The sequence below is a fragment of the Bos mutus genome, chromosome X (genome assembly GCF_027580195.1).
Source record: "Bos mutus isolate GX-2022 chromosome X, NWIPB_WYAK_1.1, whole genome shotgun sequence".
Taxonomy (NCBI): domain Eukaryota; kingdom Metazoa; phylum Chordata; class Mammalia; order Artiodactyla; family Bovidae; genus Bos; species Bos mutus.
The window spans coordinates 56,729,397-56,753,028 of NC_091646.1; the positions used below are offsets into that span (position 1 = coordinate 56,729,397).

The 23,632-nt window shown below is 36.5% G+C and overlaps 1 protein-coding gene and 2 pseudogenes across 1 annotated transcript in view; all 3 read right to left on the minus strand.

Moving 5' to 3' along the window:
• Positions 1 to 23,632, minus strand: part of DACH2 (dachshund family transcription factor 2) — an 864,952-nt gene that overhangs the window by 384,370 nt on the left and 456,950 nt on the right. The window lies entirely within an intron of this gene.
• On the minus strand, positions 16,874 to 18,402 carry LOC138983911 (ubiquitin carboxyl-terminal hydrolase 10-like; annotated as a pseudogene).
• LOC102284834 (ubiquitin carboxyl-terminal hydrolase 10-like) overlaps positions 19,171 to 23,632 on the minus strand; it is a 38,918-nt pseudogene continuing 34,456 nt past the window's right edge.

A 23,632-nucleotide genomic window follows, 5' to 3' on the forward strand; every position in this document is an offset into this window, starting at 1 on the left:
GAATAGCCCAAATAAAAGCAACAAAATGGCAATAAAGACATACTTGTCAGCAATTACTTTCAAATGACAATGAACTAAATGCACCAATCAAAAGACATATCGTGGCTGATTGGATTAAAAACACAAGACCCACCTATATGCTGCCTACAACAGAATCATTTCAGAACTAAAAACATACACAAACTGAAAAATAATAGGATGGAAAATATTTCATACAAACTAAAATGACAAGGGGGGAAAAATAAAATAAAATGACAAGGGGGTGGAGGTAGCAATATTATACCAAATAAAACAGACTTAAACCTAAATGCTATATGAAAAGACAAAGAAAGGCATTATATAATGATAAAGAGATTAGTACAAGAAAATAATTTCACACTCCTTAACACAAATGTACCCAATACAGGATCTCCTAAATATACAAATAAATACTAACAGACATTAGAAGATAAGCTGACAATAAAAAAAGAAACAAAAATTACAGGGCATCTCACTGCCCTCAATGGCCAGGTCATCCAGAAAAAAAATCAATAGGGCCATAGTGACCTTAAATGACACTATGGAGAAGGTGGACATACAGATATCTACAGAACTAAGAATAAAGCTAGTGGGGGTGATGGAATTCCAGTTCAGCTACTTCAAATCCTAAAAGATGATGCTGTGAAAGTGCTTCACTCAATATGCCAGCGAACTTGGAAAACTCAGCAATGGTCACAGGATTGGAAAAAGTCAGTTTTCATTCCAATCCCAAAGAAAGGCAATGCCAAAGAATCTTCAAACTGCCACACAATTGCACTCATCTCACACACTAGTAAAGTAAAGCTCAAAATTCTCCAAGTGAGGCTTCAACAGTATGCGAACTGAGAACTTCCAGATTGTTCAAGCTGGACTTAGAAAAGGTAGAGGAACCAGAGATCAAATTGCCAACATCCACTGGATCACTGAAAAACCAAGAAAGTTGCAGAAAAACATCTACTTCTGCTTTATTGACTATGCCAAATCCTTTGACTGTGTGGATCACACCAAACCGTGGAAAATCCTTCAAGAGATGGGAATACCAAAACACCTTACCTGCCTCTTCAGAAATCTGTATGCAGGCCAAGAAGTAACAGTTAAAACTGGACAGGAAACAATGGACTGGTTCACAATTGGAAAAGGAGTATGCCAAGGCTGTATATTGTCACCCTGCTTATTTAATTTATATGCAGAGTACATGATGTGAAATACCAGGCTGGATGAAGCACAAGCTGGAATCAAGATTGATGGGAAAAATATAAATAGCCTCAGATATACAGATGACACAATCCTTATGGCAGAAAGGAAGAAGAACTAAATAGCCTCTTGATGAAAGTGAAAGAGGACAATGAAAAAGCTGGCTTAAAACTCAGCATTCAAAAATCAAAGATCATGGCATTTTGTCCCATCACTTCATTGCAAACAGATGGGGAAACAATGGAAAAACTGAGAGACTTTATTTTTGGGGGCTCCACAATCGCTGCAGATGATGATTGCAGTCATGGATTGAAAGACACTTATCTTTGAAAGAAAACCTATGACCAAGATAGACAGCATATTAAAAAGCACATTCTTTACTTGGCCGACAAACGTCCATCCAGTCAAAGCTATGGTTTTCCCAGTAGTCATGTGTGGATGAGAGAGTTGGACTATAAAGAAAGCTGAGGGGAGGGAGGGAGGGATGCTGCAAAGAAAAAAAAAGTGTCCTCCACCGTGCCCTTTGTGTCAGGGCGGAAACCAGATACTGAAGAGACCAGCAAACAGAAGAAGATACAACAGAGGGAAACGCCTTGGAAGCTACAGGCAATAGATCAAAACCCTGTGGTTACTACGGACTACATAGGAAGGGGCCTATAGATCTTGAGAAATATAAGTCTGACCAAGGAGCTAGCCAAAAATGAACTGAACCCACAACACCCACAAAAAAACCAAGAAAGTCCTAGATATATTTTTATTATTTTTACGATCATTCTTTTTTTTTAATTAAAAAAATTTTTTAAGTCCTCTATTGTTCCTTTAATTTTCACTTTTATAACCTATTACTTTTGCAAAAAAAAAAAAAAAGACCTTATTTTTTTTCTTCAGCAAACTTCATATATATATATATATTATAATTTTTTTGACCTTTTTTTTTGTTTGTTTTTTTTGTTTTTGTTTTTCTTCTTTTCTTTAACATTGTATTTTGAAATTCCAAACTCTACTCTAGATTTTTAATTTTCGCTTTTTGGTATATGTTACAATTTTGTACCTATAGTTTTTTTTTTTATATAATTTCTGTGACTTTTTTTTTTTTTTTCTTTTCTTTTCTTCTTCTTTTTCTGTTTCTCTTCTTCTTCTTTTATATAACATTGTATATCTGAAATTCCAAACTCTATTCTAGATTTTTAATTTATGCTTTTTGGTATTTGATATCAATTTTGTACCTGTATTTTCTTTATAATTTTGTGACATTTTTTGTATTTGTTTGTTTTTTTTTCTCTTTTTATTTTTCTTCTTGTTTTTTTTTTTAACATTGTATTTTTTAAATTCCAAACTCTACTCTAGATTTTTAATTTTTGCTTTCTGGTATTAGTTATCAATTTTGTACCTGTACTTTCTTTATAATTTTCATGACCTTGTTTGTTTTTGTTTGTTCGTTTTTTCTCTCTTTCTTTTCCCTCTTCTTTTCTTTAACATCGTATTTTTGAAATTCCAAACTCTACTCTAGATTTTTAATTTTTGCTTTTATGTATTTGTTACCAATTTTGTACCTTTAAGGACCCAATCTTCAGGACCCATTTTTCACTAGGGAGCGAGATTACTGGCTTGACTGCTCTCTCTCCCTTTGGACTCTCCTTTTTCTCCACCAGGTCGCCTGTGTCTCCTCCCTAACCCCTCTCTACTCTACCCAACTCTGTGAATTTCTGTGTGTTCCAGACGGTGGAGAACACTTAGGAACTGATTACTGGCTGGATCTGCCTCCTCCTTTCATTCCCCCTTTTATCCTTCTGGCCACCTCTGTCACCTTCCTCCTCCTTCTCTTCTCTATATAACTCCGTGAACATCTCTGAGTGGTCCAGTTGTGGAGTGCACATAAGGAAGTGACTACTGGCTAGCCCACTCTCTCCACTCTTGATTCACCTCATCTCATTTGGGTCACCTCTAACTCCCTCCTCCCTCTTCTCTTCTCCATGTAACCCTGTGAACCTCTCTGAGTGACCCTCACCATAGAGAAACTTTTCATCTTTAATGTAGATGTTTTATCAATGGTGCTGTATAGAAGGAGAAGTTTTGAAACTACTGTAAAAATAAGACCGATAACCGGAAGCAGGAGACTTAAGTCCAAACCCTGACTCCAGGGAACTCCTGACTCCAAGGAACATTAATTGACAGGAGCTCATCAAATGCCTCCATACCGACACTGAAACCAAGCACCACACAAGGGCCAATAAGCTCCAGGGCAAGACACACCAAGCAAATTCTCCAGCAACAAAGGAACACAGTCCTGAGCTTCAAGATACAGGCTGCCCAAAGTCACCCCAAAACTATAGACATCTCATAACTCATTACTGGACATTTCATTGCACTCCAGAGAGAAGAAATACAGCTCCACCCACCAGAACACAGACACAAGCTTCCCTAACCAGGAAACCTTGACAAGCCACCTGTACAAACCCACACACAGTGAGGAAACGCCACAATAAAGAGAACTCCACAAACTGCCAGAATACAGAAAAGACACCCCAAACTCAGCAATTTAAACAAGATGAAGAGACAGAGGAATACTCAGCAGATAAAGGAACAGGATAAATGCCCACCAAACCAAACAAAAGAGGAAGAGATAGGGAATCTACCTGATAAAGAATTCCGAATAATGATAGTGAAATTGATGCAAAATCTTGAAACTAAAATGGAATCACAGATAAATAGCCTGGAGACAAGGATTGAGAAGATGCAAGAAAGGTTTAACAAGGACCTAGAAGAAATAAAAAAGAGTCAATATATAATGAAAAATGCAATAAATGAAATTAAAAACACTCTGGAGGCAACAAATAGTAGATTAACAGAGGCAGAAGATAGGATTAGTGAATTAGAAGATAGAATGGTAGATATAAATGAATCAGAGAGGATAAAAGAAAAACGAATTAAAAGAAATGAGGACAATCTCAGAGACCTCCAGGACAATATTAAATGCTACAACATTCGAATCATAGGGGTTCCAGAAGAAGAAGACAAAAAGAATGACCGTGAGAAAATACTTGAGGAGATAATAGTGGAAACCTTCCCTAAAATGGGGAAGGAAATAATCACCCGAGTCCAAGAAACCCAGAGAGTCCCAAACAGGAGAAACCCAAGGTGAAACACCCCAAGACACATATTAATCAAATTAACAAAGATCAAACACAAAGAACAAATATTAAAAGCAGCAAGGGAAAAACAACAAATAACACACAAGGGAATTCCCATAAGGATAACAGCTGATCTTTCAATAGAAACTCTTCAAGCCAGGAGGGAATGGCAAGACACACTTAAAATGATGAAAGAAAATAACCTACAGCCCAGATTATTGTACCCAGCAAGGATCTCATTCAAGTATGAAGGAGAAATCAAAAGCTTTTCAGACAAGCAAAAGCTGAGAGAATTCTGCACCACCAAACCAGCTCTCCAACAAATACTAAAGGATATTCTCTAGACAGGAAACACAAAAACGGTGTATAAACTCGAACCCCAAACAATAAAGTAAATGGCAACGTGATCATACTTATCAGTAATTACCTTAAACGTAAATGGGTTGAATGCCCCAACCAAAAGACAAAGACTGGCTGAATGGATACAAAAACAAGACCCCTACATATGTTGTCTACAGGAGACCCACCTCAAAACAGGGGACACATACAGACTGAAAGTGAAGGGCTGGAAAAAGATTTTCCATGCAAATAGGGACCAAAAGAAAGCAGGAGTAGCAATACTCATATCAGATAAAATAGACTTTAAAACAAAGGCTGTGAAAAGAGACAAAGAAGGTCACTACATAATGATCAAAGGATCAATCCAAGAAGAAGATATAACAATTATAAATATATATGCACCCAACACGGGAGCACCACAGTACGTAAGACAAATGCTAACAAGTATGAAAGGAGAAATTAACAATAACACAATAATAGTGGGAGACTTTAATACCCCACTTACACCTATGGATAGATCAACTAAACAGAAAATTAACAAGGAAACACAAACTTTAAACGATACAATAGACCAGTTAGACCTAAAGGATATCTATAGGACATATCATCCCAAAACAATGAACTTCACCTTTTTCTCAAGTGCACATGGAACCTTCTCCAGGATAGATCACATCCTGGGCCATAAAGCTAGCCTTGGTAAATTCAAAAAAATAGAAATCATTCCAAGCATTTTTTCTGACCACAATGCAGCAAGATTAGATCTCATTTACAGGAGAAAAACTATTAAAAATGCCAACATATGGAGGATGAACAACACCCTGCTGAATAACCAACAAATCACAGAAGAAATCAAAAAAGAAATCAAAATTTGCATAGAAACGAATGAAAATGAAAACACAACAACCCAAAACCTGTGGGACACGGTAAAAGCAGTCCTAAGGGGAAAGTTCATAGCAATACAGGCACACCTCAAGAAACAAGAAAAAAGTCAAATAAATAACCTAACTCTACACCTAAAGCGACTAGAAAAGGAAGAAATGAAGAACCCCAGGGTTAGTAGAAGGAAAGAAATCTTAAAAATTAGAGCAGAAATAAATGCAAAAGAAACAAAAGAAACCATAGCAAAAATCAACAAAACCAAAAGCTGGTTCTTTGAAAGGATAAATAAAATTGACAAACCATTAGCCAGACTCATCAAGAAACAAAAGGAGAAAAATCAAATCAACAAAATTAGAAACGAAAATGGAGAGATCACAACAGACAACACAGAAATACAAAGGATCATAAGAGACTACTATCAACAATTATATGCCAATAAAATGGACAACGTGGAAGAAATGGACAAATTCTTAGAAAAGTACAACTTTCCAAAACTGGACCAGGAAGAAATAGAAAATCTTAACAGACCCATCACAAGCACGGAAATTGAAACTGTAATCAAAAATCTTCCAGCAAACAAAAGCCCCGGTCCAGACGGCTTCACAGCTGAATTCTACCAAAAATTTAGAGAAGAGCTAACACCTATCCTACTCAAACTCTTCCAGAAAATTGCAGAGGAAGGTAAACTTCCAAACTCATTCTATGAGGCCACCATCACCCTAATACCAAAACCTGGCAAAGATCCCACAAAAAAAGAAAACTACAGGCCAATATCACTGATGAACATAGATGCAAAAATCCTTAACAAAATTCAAGCAATCAGAATCCAACAACACATTAAAAAGATCATACACCATGACCAAGTGGGCTTTATCCCAGGGATGCAAGGATTCTTCAATATCCGCAAATCAATCAATGTAATACACCACATTAACAAATTGAAAAATAAAAACCATATGATTATCTCAATAGATGCAGAGAAAGGCTTTGACAAAATTCAACATCCATTTATGATAAAAACTCTCCAGAAAGCAGGAATAGAAGGAACATACCTCAACATAATAAAAGCTATATATGACAAACCCACAGCAAACATTATCCTCAATGGGGAAAATTGAAAGCATTTCCTCTAAAGTCAGGAACAAGACAAGGGTGCCCACTTTCACCATTACTATTCAACATAGTTTTTGGAAGTTTTGGCCACAGCAATCAGAACAGAAAAAGAAATAAAAGGAATCCAAATTGAAAAGAAGAAGTAAAACTCTCACTATTTGCAGATGACATGATCCTCTACATAGAAAACCCTAAAGATTCAACCAGAAAATTACTAGAAATAATCAATGACTATAGTAAAGTTGCAGGATATAAAATCAACACACAGAAATCCCTTGCATTCCTATACACTAATAATGAGAAAACAGAAAGAGAAATTAAGGAAACAATTCCATTCACCATTGCAACGAAAAGAATAAAATACTTAGGAATATATCTACCTAAAGAAACTAAAGACCTATATATAGAAAACTATAAAACACTGGTGAAAGAAATCAAAGAGGACACTAATAGATGGGGAAATATACCATGTTCATGGATTGGAAGAATCAATATAGTGAAAATGAGTATACTACCCAAAGCAATTTATAGATTCAACGCAATCCCTATCAAGCTACCAACAGTATTCTTCACAGAGCTAGAACAAATAATTTCACAATTTATATGGAAATACAAAAACCTCGAATAGCCAAAGCAATGAGAAAGAAAAATGGAACTGGAGGAATCAACCTACCTGACTTCAGGCTCTACTACAAAGCCACAGTTATCAAGACAGTATGGTACTGGCACAAAGACAGAAATATAAATCAATGGAACAAAAGAGAAAGCCCAGAGATAAATCCACACACATATGGACACCTTATCTTTGACAAAGGAGGCAAGAATATACAATGGATTAAAGACAATCTCTTTAACAAGTGGTGCTGGGAAATCTGGTCAACCACTTGTAAAAGAATGAAACTAGACCAGTTTCTAACACCATACACAAAAATGAACTCAAAATGGATTAAAGATCTAAATGTAAGACCATAAACTATAAAACTCTTAGAGGAGAACATAGGCAAAACACTCTCCGACATACATCACAGCAGGATCCTCTATGACCCACCTCCCAGAATATTGGAAATAAAAGCAAAAATAAACAAATGGGACCTAATTAACCTTAAAAGCTTCTGCACATCAAAGGAAACTATTAGCAAGGTGAAAAGACAGCCTTCAGAATGGGAGAAAATAATAGCAAATGAAACAACCGACAAACAACTAATCTCAAAAATACACAAGCAACTCCTACAGCTCAACTCCAGAAAATAAACGACCCAATTAAAAATGGGCCAAAGAACTAAATAGACATTTCTCCAAAGAAGACATACAGGTGGCTAACAAACACATGAAAAGATGCTCAACATCACTCATTATCAGAGAAATGCAAATCAAAACCACTATGAGGTACCATTTCACACCAGTCAGAATGGCTGCCATCCAAAAGTCTACAAATAATAAATGCTGGAGAGGGTGTGGAGAAAAGGGAACCCTCTTACACTGTTGGTGGGAATGCAAACTAGTACAGCCACTATGGAGAACAGTGTGGAGATTCCTTAAAAAACTGGAAATAGAACTGCCTAATGATCCAGCAATCCCACTGCTGGGCATACACACTGAGGAAACCAGAAGGGAGACATGTGTACCCCAATGTTCATCGCAGCACTGTTTATAATAGCCAGGACATGGAAACAACCTAGATGTCCATCAGCAGATGAATGGATAGGCAAGCTGTGGTACATATACACAATGGAGTATTACTCAGCCATTAAAAAGAATACATTTGAATCAGTTCTAATGAGGTGGATGAAACTGGAGCCTATTATACAGAGTGGAGTAAGCCAGAAGGAAAAACATAAATACAGTATACTAACGCATATATATGGAATTTAGAAAAATGGTAACAATAACCCGGTGTACGAGACAGCAAAAGAGACACTGATGTATAGAACAGGCTTATGGACTCTGTGGGAGAGGGAGAGGGTGGGAAGATTTGGGAGAATGTCATTGAAACATGTAAAATATCATGTAAGAAACGAGTTGCCAGTCCAGGTTCGATGCACGATACTGGATGCTTGGGGCTAGTGCACTGGGACGACCCAGAGGGATGGTATGGGGAGGGAGGAGGGAGGAGGGTTCAGGATGGGGAAAACATGTATACCTGTGGCAGATTCATTTTGATATTTGGCAAAACTAATACAATTATGTTAAGTTTAAAAGTAAAATAGAATTAGAAAAAAAATTTAAAAAAAAATAAAAGAGAAAGACTTTAAAAAAAAGAAAGAAAGAAAGAAAGCTGAGCGCCTAACAATTGATGCTTTTGAACTGTGGTGTTGAAGGAGCCTCTTGAGAGTCCCTTGGGCTGCAAGGAGATCAAATTAGTCAATCCTAAAGGAAATCAGTCCTGAATAGTCATTGGAAGCAGTGATGCTGAAGCTGAAATTCCAATACATTGGCTACCTGATGCAAAGAACTGACTCATTCGAAAGACCTTGATGCTCAGAATGATTGAAGGCAGGAGGAGAAGGGGATGACAGAGGATGAGATGATTGGATGGCATCACCGACTCAATGGACATGAGTCTGAGCAAGCTCTGAGAGTTGGCGATGGACAAAGAAGCCTGGCATGCTGCAGTCCATGGGGTTGAAAGAATCGGACACAACTGAGCAGTTGAACTGAACTGAACAGGATATTCTAGTCAAAAACAGCAGAGTATTTATTCTTTTCCAGTGTATATGGACCACTCTCCAAAGAGATCATAGGTAAGGCCATAAAAAGTCTCAACTAATTTAATAGGATAGAAATTATATCAAGCATTTTTTTTCATAAACACAACACTATGAAACTGGAAAACACTTGCAGAAAGAAAAATGAGAAAAGGATAAGTGCCACTGAACAATATTCTATAAAAAAACCAATGTGTCAAAGAAGATACCAAGGAGGAAATTCGAAAATAACAGGAGACAAATTAAAAGTTAAACAGAACATTCCAAAACCTCTGGGATGCAGCAAAAGCACTTCTAAGAGGCAAATTTATAGCTATACATGCTTTGATCAAAATAAGAAAAATCTCATATAATAAACCTCACCTACCACCTGAAAGAATTATAAAACTCTAGCAAATTTCAACATCAGCAGAAGGAAGACAATAATCAAGATCAGAGAGGAATTATATAAAATAGAGACTAAAAAGAGTGTTTTTTTTTTTTTTTTTTTTAAGAAAAACAAAATAGTTAAACTTTTACCCAGGGTCACCAAGAAGAAATCAGAGAAATAACCTAAATAAAATGATAAATGAAAGGGGAGAAATAACTACCAACATCACAGAGATACAAAAATCACAAGTGAAATCTATAAATAGTTATATACCAAAAATCAGACAACATAAAAATAGAAAGTTATAGAAATATACAAAATGCCCAAGCCTGAATGAAGAAAAAATAGACAATTTGATAAGGCTTATTATTAGTAGTGAAATTGAATATGTAACAAAAATACTAGTACCAAACACAGCTTCACAGGGGAATTCTACCAAATATATAAAGGAGAGATAATACCTGTCTTTCTCAAAGTATTTCAAAAAAATTTAAGAGAAAGGAATATTCCTAAATACATCATATGAAGCCACCATTACCTTGATTCAAAAACAGAGAAAAACACTACAATTAAAAAAAAAAACTACAAGCCAATGTCTTTGATGAATATAGATGCAAAATTCTAACCAAAATATTAGCAAACTGAATTCAACATTATATAAAATGATTATTAAACAGGATCAATGTTTAGTATTTTCATAGATCATGAAGATGATTCAACATTCACAAATAAATGTGACAGACCATATTAATAAAAGAAAAGATGAAATCACATGATCATCTCCATAGACACAGAAAAAGCATTTGACAAAATTGAATACTAATTCATTATAAAAACTTTCATCAAAGTAAATATATAGATAACATATCTCAACACAATAACAGTAATTTATGAAAAATCACAGCTAATATCATTTTCAGTGATGAAAACCTGAAATCAGTTCCTTTGAATTCAGGAGCAAAACCAGGTGATAAGTGGTATTCTCATCACTTCTATTTAACATAGTATTGGATATCTTAGCCACAGCAATTAGAGAAGAAAAGGATATAATAGCAATCTAAACTGGATGTGAAGAAGTAAAATTGTTACACTTTGAAGATGACATTAAATTGGGTTGGCAAAAAAATTACTGCAGCTTTTAAGTAAAAATAAAAGCTATATATTTTTTCCTTTTTTTTTTTTTTAAATTAATTTATTTATTTTAATTGGAGGCTAATTACTTTACAATATTATAGTGTGTTTTGCCATATATCGACATGAATCAGCCATGGCCACACATGTGTTCCCCATCGAGAACCCCCCTCCCACCTCCTTCCCCATCCCATCCCCCAGGGTCATCCTAGTACATCAGCCCTGAGCACCCTGCCTCATGCATTGAACCTGGACTAGTGATCTATTTCACATAATATACACATTTCAACGTTATCCTCTGAAATATCCCACCCTCGTCTTCTCCCACAAAGTCCAAAAGACTGTTCTTTACATCTGTGTCTCTTTTGCTGTCTCACATATTGGGTCATCATTACCATCTTTCTAAATTCCATATAAATGTATTAGTATACTGCCTTGCTGTTCTTCATTCTGACTTACTTCGCTCCAGTTTCATCCACCTCATTAGAACTGATTCCAATGTAGTATTTTTAATGGCTGAGCAACATTCCATTGTGTATATGAACCACAACTTTCTTATCCATTCATATGCCGATGGACATCTAGGTTGCTTCCATTTCCTGGCTATTGTAAACAGAGCTCTGATGAACACTGAGGTACACATGTCTCTTTTAATTTTGGTTTCCGTGGTGTGTATGCCTAGCAGTGGGATTGCTGGGTCATATGGCAGTTCTACTTCCAGGTTTTTAAGGAATCTCTGCACCATTCTCCATTGTGGCTGTACTAGTTTGCATTCCCACCAACAATGTAAGATGGTTTCCTTTTCTCCACACCCTCTCCAACATGTATTGTTTGTAGACTTTTTGATAGCAGCCATTTTGACTGCAGTGAGATGGTACCTAATTGTGGTTTTGATTTGCATTTCTCTGATAATGGATAAGTAAGTGTTAGTCGCTCAGTCATGCCCAACTCTTTGTGACCCAATGTTGAGCATCTTTTCATGTGTTTGTTAGTCATCTGTATGTTGTCTTTGGAGAAATGTTTGTTTAGTTCTCTGGCCCATTTGTTGACTGGCTCATTTAATTTTCTGGAATTGAGCTGCAAGAGCTGCTTGTATGTTTTTGAGCTTAATTTTTTTTCAGTTGCTTCATTTGCTATTATTTTCTCCCATTCTGAAGACTGTCTTTTCACTTTGCTATACTTTCCTTCGTTGTGCAAAAGCTTTTAAGTTTAATTAGGTCCCATTTGTTTATGTTTGCTTTTATTTCCATTACTCTGGGAGGTGGGTCATAGAGGGTCCTGCTGTGATTTATGTCAGAGAGTATTTTTCCTATGTTACCCTCTAGGAATTTTATAGTTTCTGGTCTTATTTATATCTTTAATCCATTTTGAGTTTATTTTTGTGTATGGTGTTAGAAAGTGTTCTAGTTTATTCTTTTACAAGTGGTTGGCCAGTTTTCCCAGCACCACTTGTTAAAGAGATTCTCTTTTTTCTGTTGTATATTCTTGCTTCCTTTGTCAAAGATAAGGTGCCCACAGGTGTGTGGATTTTTCTCTGGGTTTTCTATTTTGTTCCATTGATCTATATTTCTGTCTTTGTACCAGTACCATACTGTCTTGATGAATGTACCTTTGTAGTATAGCCTGAAGTCAGGCAGGTTGATTCCTCCAGTTCCATTCTTCTTTCTCAAGATTGAAAAACCATATTTTTCACTTTCACCAAGAACTTTATTGAGCATTGTAGCCACCATTTTGTTCTACTATCTTCTTCCATATTTCAGCCAACTTAATAATTTCATCTTCCCCAAATTTTTTATCTTTTTGAGCAAAGAACTGTTCCAAGTGTCTTTACAGTTTTCCATGGAATTGAATTTTTTTCCATTAAGAGAATTTTGTAAATAAAAAAATTAATGGAAATCTGAAGGTGCAATATTTTGTGAATAAAAGTTCAGGTGAATCAGAACTTCCCAGCCAAGCTATAAAAGTTTTCCCCTGACCATCAAACAAACAGGTTGTCTTGTGTTATCTTGACAGATTATGCATTTTCTGTTGAGTAACTCCTGAATCTTTTTCTTGAGTACTGCCTTTAGTTGGTCTAATTGGCAGCAGTACTTATTGGAATTAATACTTTGGTTTTTTACAAAGAGTTCATAATAGAGTACTTCCCTCCAATTCCATCATATATACAACATCCCCTTCTTTGGATGAAAATTGGCCTTTGGTGTGGTTGGTGGTGGTTCATTTCACTTGCCCCATGATCTCTTCCATTCTGCATTATAGTAAAGTAACCAGTTTCTATTGCTTATAACAATTTGTTTTAAAACTGGAACATTTTAATTATGTTTCAGAAGAGAGTCACATATGGAAATATGGTTAAGAAGATTTTTTTTCATTTCGCTTATATGGAACCCAAACATCAAAGTGATGAACATAACCAACTTGCTGTAAATGATTTTTAAAATTTGATTTGGAGGTTTTGAGTATGTCAGCTATCTCCTGTGTAACATAACATTGATTGGTCTCAAAGTCTTGATTTTATTGTTATCATCTTCAACTGGTCTACTTGAACATGGAGCATCATCCAGAGAGAAATATCCAGCACAGAATTTCACAAACCACTTTTGAAATGTTCAGTTCTCCATACACTGAACTGAACAACAACAAAAAAATTGCATTTCAGTTGCATTTTCACCTTTTTTGAAATAATAAAGCATAATATAACAAAATATTGCTTTTCCCTTCCATCTTCAATATTAAAATGACTATACAAAAGTTTACCAATTTCGATGCCTTTTTAAATTGCACACTGATCTGACATCTGTCACTATACAATCTAAGAAAATTGTTTCTAATGAAGTTAAAGACACCTAAGTGCTACTAGAGCCATTTTATGGAAAAAAAAAAGAAAGCTTTTGGCCAACTCAATACTATACACAGAACACACTGAAGTCTCCACTGCAAAACTAGCAGAACTAATAAATAATTTCAGAAAAGTTAAGGGATATAAGAGTAATATGTAGAAATATGTTGCTTTTCTATACACTAACAATGAACTACAAGGAAGAGAGAATTTTTAAATATCCAATTTGAAATCACACCAAAAAGAATAAAATACCTACCAGCAAATCTAACCAAGAAGGTAAAAGGTCTATACTCTGAAAACTATGAAATAATGAGGAAAGAATTATGCAAAGAAAAGGAAAGACATCCTATGCAATAGCACAGGAAGAATTGGAAGAATTAATATTTTTAAAATGACCCTACTACCCAAAGAAATCTATAGACTTAATGCAGTTCCTGTCAAACCACTCCATGGTATTTTTCACAAAACTAGAATGAATAATCCTAAATTTCATATGGAACCACAAAACACTCTGAATTACCAAAGTAATCTTGAAGAAAAGAACAAAGCTGGAGCTATCCTCCTCCCTAACTTCAGACTATACTACATAGCTACAGCAATCAAAATAGTATGATACTGGCACAAAACTAGACACATAGATCAATTGAACAGAATAGGGAGCCCCAAGATAACAATTCACTTATGCTCAATTTATATATGACAATGGAGGCAAGGATATACAATAGAGAAAGGACAGCCTCTTCAAAAAGTGGTGCTGGGAAAATTGGACAGCTACATATAAAACAATGAAATTAGGACACTTACTCACACCAAATACAAAAATAAACTCAAAATGGATTAAAGACCTAAATATAAAATCTGAAATCATAAAGCTTCTAGAAGAGAACACATACAGAACATTATTTAATATAAATCATAACAATATATTTTTTGAAGCTCTCTCCTAAAGCATAAGAAATGAAAGTAAAAATAAACAAAGGAGAACTAGTTAAAATTAAAAGCTTTTACACAGCAAAGGGAATTTTCAACAAAATGAAAAGACAACCTATGGGATAGGAGAAAATATTTGTAAATGATAATATCCAATAAGATATAATATCCAGAATATATAGACAGCTCATATGATTTAATATATTTCATTATATACTAGTTATTTTCATATTTCTTAAACCAATATTTCTCTCAACAGAAAGCCAAGAACTTTTCTGTAATAGCTAATACTTTCCTTAAATTTCAAAAAGTATGTTTGGGTGCATTTATATCCATTGATATGGCTTTTAAAACTGCATTAAAAATACCACCATTTCATTTTCTCATTAAGGCATATTTTTATCTATCAATCTGTAACTACCATTTTACAAATGTGATTCAAGGCAGTAACTTACTTTTTTTTTTTCTGGATGCAGAGGGCTGTAATTCCAAACTGGGAAGATGACAATCTTTTTATTTATTTACTTATGTTAGTTATAAATAAGTAAATAAAAATAAAGTAAAATTTTATTTATTTATAAATAAATTAAAAAAATAAGATGGAGGCTACTTTAATATTTTGTGGTGGTTTTTGACATACATTGACATGAATCAGCCATGGGTGTACATGTGTCCCCTCCACCCTGAAATCCCCTCCCACCTCCCTCCCCTTCCCATCCCTCTGATTGTCCCAGAGCACCAGCTTTGGGTGCCCTGTTTTTTGCATTGAATTTGCACTGGTCATCTATTTTACATATGGTAATATACATGTTTCCTATGCTATTCTTTCATATCGTCCCACCCTCACCTCCTCCCACATAGTCCTAAAGCCTGTTCTTTACATCTGTGTCTCTTTTGTTGCCTTGCATAGAGGGTCATTGTTACCATCTTTCTAAATTCCATGTATATGCATTAATATACTGTATTGGTGTTTCTCTTTCTGGCTTACTTCACCCTGTATAATAGGCTCCAGTTTCATCCACCTCATTAGAACTGACTCAAAGTGCTCTTTTTTATAGTGAATAATATTCCATTGTGTGTATGTACAACAACTTCCTTATCCATTCGTCTGCTGATAAGATGACAATCTTAAAATAGAAAAAAAAAAAAAACTTATTTTAAAATGAGGATAAACTTTTTTAAAAAAGATCAACTTGTTTTTTTATTGATGGGTGACAACTTTATACTCCTAGGTAGCACTAACTGTGTATAATTAGAGGTGCAGCATTATAGAGGAGCAGATAGCAGAATTACACAGTAGAGGCAGGAAAATGTCAATCTTCATTATTTTGCCTATTTTTCACTATGTATACACATAAACATGAATGTAATTTGAAATCCTTTAATGGCAATGAAGTTACAACCACACATCTATGTAACATCTTAATTTCAAACATTTGATCTGCAATGTATATATAATCAGTATCCACTCCAGTATTCTTGGGCTTCCCTAGTGGCTCAGCTGATAAAGAATCTACCTGCAATGTGGAAGACCTGGGTTCCATCCTTGGGTCAGGAAGATCCCCTGGAGAAGGGAATGGCTATCCATTCCATTATTCTGGCCTGGAGAATTCCAAGGACTGTGTAGTCCATGGGGTTGCAAAGAGTCGGACACGACTGAGTTTCACTTTCACTTCACTTTCAAGAAGCTTCTCTTGAAATTATTAAAATGCCCTTTTTTTCCTGTTAAGAACCAGTAAATTATTTTTGTGTTTATTTATCTTCTAAAGTAAGAATTATTTCTCTCTGATTGGTGGCTCATTTTAATCATTTATCAAAACCTAAAGGGTAGAGAAAGAAATGTGATGGATTAGAAAAATTACTTTTTAAGAAAAATAAAATTCATTTTCACAAATTTACTGGTATATGTTGTTGGTGCGGCATTTATTCTACTATGTAATTACACTGGGAATCAGTATTATTTCAGGAATCATCTTTATTTCAGCAATATGTTTATTGTGTGCATTTTCTTAAGTACAGCCACAGTCTTTTTTAACCAAATGATTTTCATTTGGAAATTAGAAGTCAAAATAAACTGTGTTGGGTGCAAACCCCAAGGCATCTCTTTCATTTTAGTCCATTTTTGCAACAAAATGTTTCTCTCTAAAGAGCCACTAAAGAGAGGAGGATATTTGGTGAAACTTGGTTCTCTACAAGGAGCATCAAGTGCACATAGTGATGGCTACAGCAGGTCCACAGAGTGGTAATACAGAACGAGGGCAGTGTACTCAGCAGTGGCTTTCACCACCTTGTACTGATTAATCACTTCAGCCTACTGGCCCTTGATGCACAGCCAGCCATTCAGATCTATCTGAGACATCCGTGGTATAGTGGTCACCTGTGGTGCTGCATTCATGGTGGTAGACCACTGAAAATAGCTTCTATATTCTGTGGCATTTTAAATTCTTATTTTTAACCCCTGAATAAAGCAGTTCTTTATTAATTTCCAAGTCCACAGGATATTCAATATTTTTGATAAGCTTCTGACATTCATCAGTCTTCTGGTAAACAAAATGTTTCAGGTGCAACACGAGAATAGGAGGGAGTTTTTCCAGAGTGACTCTTTGACTGATCTCAACTTCTTGTTTGGTTTTGATGATGTGTAATCCTAGACATACAATCTTGCCACCAGAATTTCCTGGACAGTGTGTATCATGTGGAACTGAATATACTAACTACAACATAAAGAAAGGCTGCAGGGTGGTAGACTCTTGAATTTTGCTGGGAAACCACAGATCTGATGTGTCCACCAAAAATGCAAGTGATTGGAATCTAAACAAAATCTACCTGGCAAATGACCTAAGTCTTATTTCAGGGGCCCATTTTCTCCCATTGGTGCTTATTTCCTTCACCTGGTTCTTCCTGCTTGTCTTCATTCACTGAATGGCTTTTGGGCCCATTAGAAATAGTAAGTTTTTCATTATTTGGTGACAGAAGTTTCTTTGAGTTCAGCATATCTCGTGAAGTCCATCTAGGATAAAGCCTATGTATCACCTCATGGCAAATAGATGAGGAAACAGTGGAAACAGGGAGAGACTTTATTTTGGGGGGGCTCCAAAATCACTGCAGATGGTGATTGCAGCCATGAAATTAAAAGACGCTTACTCCTTGGAAGGAAAGTTATGACCAATCTAGACAGCATACTAAAAACCAGAGACACTACTTTGCCGACAAAGGTCCATCTAGTCAAGGCTATGGTTTTTCCATTAGTCACATGTGGATGTGAGAGTTGGACTATAAAGAAAGCTGAGTGCTGAAGAATTGATGCTTTTGAACGGTGGTGTTAGAGAAGACTCTTGAGAGTCCCTTGGACTGCAAGGAGATCCAGCCAGTCCATCCTAAAGGAGATCAGTCCTGGGTGTCCATTGGAAGGTCTGATGTTGAATCTGTAACTCCAATACTTTGGCCACCTGATGTGAAGGGCTGACTCATTTGAAAAGGCCCTGTTGCTGAGAAAGACTGAGGGCAGGAGGAGAAGGGGATGACAGAGGATGAGATGGTTAGATGGCATCACCGAGTCAATGGATATGAGTTTGAGTGGACTCTGGGAGTTGGTGATGGACAGGGAGGCCTGGCATGCTGCAGCTCATGGGATCACAAAGAGTCAGACATGACTGAGCAACTGAACTGAACTGACTCCGCAGTATCTTCTTTTAGACCTTTTTCAGACAGGTTTGACTTGATAAATCTTTGAAGTCTATAAACACACATGGGTCCAACAGCAGCTACAGAGGGGATTTTGTTGTTGTTGTTCAGTTGCTAAATCATGTCCAACCCCATGGACTGCAGCACACCAGGCTTCCCATCCTACATTATCTCCCGGAGTTTCCTCAAATTCATGTCCATTGGGTTCGTGATGCTCTTTAACCATCTCATTCTCTGTCATCCCCTTCTCTTTTTACCTTCAACTTGTCCCAGCATCAGGTTCTTTTCAAATGAATCAGCTCTTCCCATCACCTGCCCAAAGTATTGGAGCTTCAACTCCAGTATCAGTCCTTGGAAGGACTTTTCTTTAAGATTGACTGGTTTGATCTCCTTGAAGTTCAAAGGACTCTCAACAGTCTTCTCCAACACCACAATTCAAAAGCATCATTTTTTCTGCACTCAGCCTTCTTTATGTTCCAACTCTCACATCCATCCATGACTACTGGAAAAACCATAGTTTCAATATACAGACCTTTGTTGGCAAAGTGATGTTTCTGCTTTTTAATATGCTTTCTAGGTTTGCCATAGCTTTTCTTCCATGCAGCAAGTGTCTTTTAATTTTATGGCTGCAGTCACTGTCTGCAGTGATTTTGGAGCCCAAGAAAATAAAATCTGCCACTAAATCCACTTTTCCCCCTTCTATTTGCCATGAACTAATGGGACTGGATGCCATAATCTTAGGGGCTTTTTTAATGTTGAGTTTTAAGCCAGCTTTTTTACTCTCCACTTTCACTTTCATCAAGAATCTCTTTAATTTCTCTTCACTTTCTACCATTAGAGTGGTATCATCTGCATATCTGAGGTTGTTAATATTTCTCCTAGGGGGTACATATCCCTTATGATTTTATCCCATAAAGCTTGTATAGGTTTTAGAGGTACTTACATAAGAGTAAACTCATACATTAGCTAAACAAAGTTATCTATGATAAGTGTGAACTTACAAGGCCTTTGCACTTTTGAATATAGGGGAATGAACTTCAGCTGAAAAAATGGGGGTGATACATTGGAAGGCAAGCAACCAATGACTGCAGTATAGTGTTAATGTAGCACCAGTTTCCTTTATTAATCAGCCCACAAACTTGCAATGGCACTAGTTTATGAACCAGGGTTTTGTTTTCCAATTACTCTACAATTTTTATGGCTACAAGATTCTCCAAAACTGGAAGCAGCCCTTTCTTGACTTTGGCCAGCTTTTCAGAGACCAGGGGAGACGTTACAGGAAGGGAACACTTAGTTTCCACAGACACCACAGGGAAGAGGAGGAATAGGAGGGGTCAGGGGCAGGGGGAGGGGAGGGGAAGAAGGAGGAAGAAGAGGGTTTAGAATCATGAAAAAGACTGGCACACAACTTCACGAGTTGACTAGCAGGTGCAGTGCCTGCCACAGAGCCTGGGCTTCCCACGGGAGGGGAGGCAATCTTGGCTTTCCATGTCTAAGCTTTTCACAGTATGCAACACCACCCTGTTGGCAGCTGTGCCCTCACTCAAGGATTCAAGTATTTGTCTGTTGGAAACTCTGGGGTTCTCAGTAATACCAGCCCTAACATAAGGCTGAGCCACAGCTATCTTCAACAGGATGTTCCTGCCAGCCTCTGCAGTGAGGCATGGTTGTTCAAAGTCAACCCCATGGCAGCCCTCAGGCTGCCCTGCAGTCCTGGCCCCATTGTCAAGGGTTCTGGGGAAAGAACTACCAGGCACAGTGTCACTGATGAAGTCCATGGCATTCTCAGGGCTGCCATAAGTCTTGGGTGTCCCCAACAGGGGCACATTATCTATGAACTCCACAACCTCTACACCTACACTGTTCGAGACTGCTGGATTGGCATGGCCATTGACCAGGGCTTCTGTGGAAGTACTACTCTCTCCACCATCATTTGAGTAACTCTAATACCCAGGTGGACATTTTCCTTCCTTTTTATGCTTCATTTGTTCTAACACCTAAGATGCCACTGTTGTCTAAAACTTCCACCTCCACATTAGAGCTGCCATATGGAGGAAGGGCAGAGCCTCAGTACTGGTAGCTGGTAAAGCTACAATTCACTTCTTTATCTATGTCATCAGAAATCTTGCTGGAAGTTGTGCAACTAAGGACAAATTCAGGGGCCTATGGATTCAATGTGCTTGAAATGCTGTAGTTGGGAGTTCTTGGCAAAATGTCACTGGGTTCAATTACTTCATTAATGCCAAATTTAACTATCTGATAATTTCTCTATCAACAACTTGTGCACACAGAACTGTTCCACTGTATGGAAGAAACTCAACTGAAGAGCACTGAGTCACAAAGAACTGATTTAATTCATCAGGGCTAAAATTCCCCAAATATACTACAGGTTGACAGGGCCATGGCAGCCCATTTTAATAAACCTTGGTGCTCAACCAACTCTTCACACTGCTTCTTCTTTGCATCAGATTTTAATTTATATATATTCTCAATAAGATCCCTTAGGTATCATTACCAAAACTGTTATAGAATAACAACAACAACAACAAAATACATGTAATAAGTAGTTAAGGAATAAATGAAGAGGAGGAAGAGGATGGAAAAGCATTAAAGCAAGACAAGTGGAAACTAAGGGTGTTCACAACAATAAGAGAGTAGAGTTCAATAATTTTATAGACACAAAAGAACCAAGGTTCATTTTATTCCACCCTTCATTTTGAAATAAGCACCAAGTGTCTAGATACTAATATTTATTCCCCTTTTGCCAATGTTTCCTCCATATTAAATACTTGTTCAAAAGACAAAAATATAATTCTGTCCTTGAGATTAAAAACAACAATTACAAAAGTAACAGCAGTACATATACTGTCCCAAGGAAATAGCTCTGTTCCATTTGAAAGAACTTAATATTATGATCCTCAATAATGAAAGGAAACTGCATTGTATAATGAAGTAAAAATAATAAATCTATAATGAAGATCTCTAAACAGAAGTCATGGAAACTGGACAATTTACTGTCTGCTCTTAATTTTTTTGTCAGGATTTTTATTTTAACTGAGAAAGGAAGTTTGTATGCCTGGGTTGCTATTGGCCTCAGTCATAATTTCCAACTACATTTATTCACAGATGACTACATATTGTCTTCTATTCCTGAATTTTCTTTTGGCCAGTCAGAACAGACAGAAAATATGTCTGTTGTCCTTTGATATACTATTCATTGCAGTGAAAAGTAAATAAGAACTATTTCATCTTAAGAGTACTTTTCTTTCTTTTTTTTTAAATTTATTTCTTATTTTGGATATGACATTCCTTTTTTTGTTTTGTTTTGTTAAGGAAATTTAGTTCCCTTCTTTAAATTTTTTTTTTTTTTTTTTGATGTGGACTATTTTATTGAATTTGTTACAATATTGTTTCTGTTTTGGTTTTTGTCCATAAGGCATGTGGAATCTTAGCTCCTCTGTTCAGTTCAGTTCAGTCACTCAGTCATGTTCCACTCTTTGTGACCCCATGAATCGCAGCATGCCAGGCCTTCCTGTGCATCACCAACTCCTGGAGTTCATTCAAACTCATGTCCATCGAGTCGGTGATGCCATCCAGCCATCTCATCCTCTGTCATCCCCTTCTCCTCCTGCCCCCAATCCCTCCCAGCAACAGGGTATTTTCCAATGAGTCAGCTCTTCACATGAGGTGGCCAAAGTATTGGAGTTTCAGCTTCAGCATCAGTCCTTCAACTCCTCAACCAGGGATCAAACCTATACTACCTGCATTGGAAGGTGAACTCTTATCCAGTGGACCAAAAGGGGAATCCCCAGAGTATTTTTCTATGACATTAAAATGTAAACAATATTAAAGTCACATTTCAGCTGTTTATTAAATTAAAGACATATAACAGAAGATATGCAGTATTAACACATTTTTGCTTTAATTTAATGCAGTAATAATGGTGTCAAGTTAAATAATAGTTTTCAATATAATAAACATTTTATTTATAAACAAGTGTTTGAACACATTACTAGAAGCAAATGCAATAAATTTCAAGATTTTAAACTGCAGAGGAAAAGATGTGAGTTGAATTGTACTTCATAGTATTATAAACAGGGCTTCCCAGGTGGCTCAGTGGTAAAGATTCCACCTGCCAATGCAGGAGACACAGTTTCAATTCTTGGGTTAGGAAGACCCCCTGAAGAAGGAAATTGCAGCCCATTCCAGTATCCTTGACTTAAAAATCCCATGGACAAAGGAGCCTAGTGGGCTACAGTCCATGGAGTTGCAGAGTCGAGCATGCTGAGTACCTGAGCATGTTATGTCATGTCAGTAATATGAATTTCCTCTTTCCGTTAGGACCACAAGGGGAAATCAGTAGATTAATAGGTAATCATAACCGAAGTTTATAAAAACTCAGGGTCTTTGTTACAAGTACAGCAAGGACTACTAAAATCATAGGCCATAATTTACGTGTGTGATTGGTGGTACAGAAATGGTGTACCTTGACATTCAGGGAAAGACCAAAATACATGCTTTAACAAGGTTGACTGTGCTTCTATGTAAAGGAGGTAAATATATACCACCCTTTTCCTCTCACACAACACAATGATATGTAGATGGAATGCATAGTATAGCTCATTGAGAATTCTGAAAAGTATGTCAGCAGAAGGATAGAGTCAGAAGCTCAGAATTCAAAGACTACCAATCTGGTAGTAGGTTTATACAATTTTCTCTCCAGTATCTTCTAGCTTGAACTCAACATAGCTTGAAATATATAAATGGGCACTAGTGCAGACAGAGAGGGAAATAGAAGTCCTCTGCTTCTGGCTTAAGGAGTAAGAAAGGGAACTCCTAATATTCAGATACTGGAAACCCTCATTTTTTTGCTTGTTTTCATTTCTTTGTTTTCCTTTCTCTAGTACTTAATGTCCTATGTCTCAATTTATAGTACAGAAACAAGAGTACAGGAATTTTTCCTTCTGATAAAAGGAGATCTGATACCAAGAATGTGGGGCCAGACCCACTGATATTTTTTTTTTCTTTCTGATTCTCCACTACTTGAAAATGAACACAGGCACAGGAATGGAAGTGTACAAATATAGTAGAGTAGCTAAGTCTCAAATATCTTCCAAAGGTCTCACAAAAGGAAAGCCAAAGAACTGGAAACCACAGGAGAAATCAGGAAGAGGGAGGCACTCAAGGCAGTGAGCCTATAAAATAATTTATGAAATCCTGGTATCAGTTCTGAACTGTGCATACATGGGGATCTAATATTGGTCTGTAAATTTTGACTTTGAGAAATAAACTAAAT